A 1084-nucleotide genomic window follows, 5' to 3' on the forward strand; every position below is an offset into this window, starting at 1 on the left:
CACAGCATTAACAACAACCTTGAAATAAGAGCGCGAGGTTTATCAGATGCGTGAAAGTAGCATTCGTTGCTATAGCAAACAGACATCGGGCGCGTTTCCTTTCTGAATCATCATTCGCCGATGGAGAGGAAAAGTTAAATACTATAGCATTTTATTTTATGAAAATGAGATAAAGAACTTTTCGCACTAAAGAGATTTGATCTCAGAAACTATAAAGTATATTTTCTACCTTATTCGGTGCAGAAAATTTAAATAATTGTTTGTAGTATATAAAACGATCATAAAATTGCCATTAGGAAAAAATGATAGATTACAAATGATTGATTATTGTCCAGCAGTGTATTTGATATCTTATAGCAAATTCAAAGTAAGAGATAAGAAAATAATTCCTTGTAAAAAATAAAATAAAAATCATAATAAAACATACATACATAAAATTATTGTATTTGACATTTCTGTCACTTCTGAAATGATGGCTATGCCCCTGGTGTGACAAAATGTTAGCCTATACATAATACTTTTTAAAGCTCTTTTTAAAAAATCTTGGCTTACATAAATTTCTACATATGCCATGTCATGCCATAGCATAATTAAACTAGCATCTAACAATGGACAAAAGTGGTTTTTTTCTGTAACCTATGGTTCTCTAACCATAAAGGCTGCTGTGTAATTTGCCCCCTGACTAAGCATTTAAAGAATTTAGGGGAAGCATTTAAATAATCCTGTGAATGCACTTAAATAATGCAGAATCAAATCGTTAATCGAATCGAATCTAATTCAATTGTGAATCGAATCGAATCGTTCTGAAGTTGCAAAAATCGTTCTTGAACCGAATCGAAAACCTATGAATCGTGAATCGATTCGCTGTCTACCCAAAGATTCACAGCCCTAAGTGAAAGTAATAATAATAATTTTACTTTACTTGTACAGCTTTTTATTATTTTGGGAAATTTTCATATACATAAAAAGAAATGTCCAAACCCAAACTCTCTAACTTGAGAGTTTGGGTGGTGTTGCTGTCAATGGAGGCCTCTCTGAGCCATCGGATTTGATCAAAAATATCTTAATTTGTGTTCTGAAGATG

At 32.1% G+C, this 1084-nt stretch overlaps 1 protein-coding gene across 2 annotated transcripts in view; it reads right to left on the bottom strand.

Annotated features, from left to right (window-relative positions):
* ccnt1 (cyclin T1) overlaps positions 1-1084 on the bottom strand; it is a 16189-nt gene that overhangs the window by 13057 nt on the left and 2048 nt on the right. The window lies entirely within an intron of this gene.

The sequence above is a fragment of the Sinocyclocheilus anshuiensis genome, unplaced genomic scaffold (genome assembly GCF_001515605.1).
Source record: "Sinocyclocheilus anshuiensis isolate Anshui unplaced genomic scaffold, SAMN03320099.WGS_v1.1 scaffold78, whole genome shotgun sequence".
Taxonomy (NCBI): Eukaryota; Metazoa; Chordata; class Actinopteri; order Cypriniformes; family Cyprinidae; genus Sinocyclocheilus; species Sinocyclocheilus anshuiensis.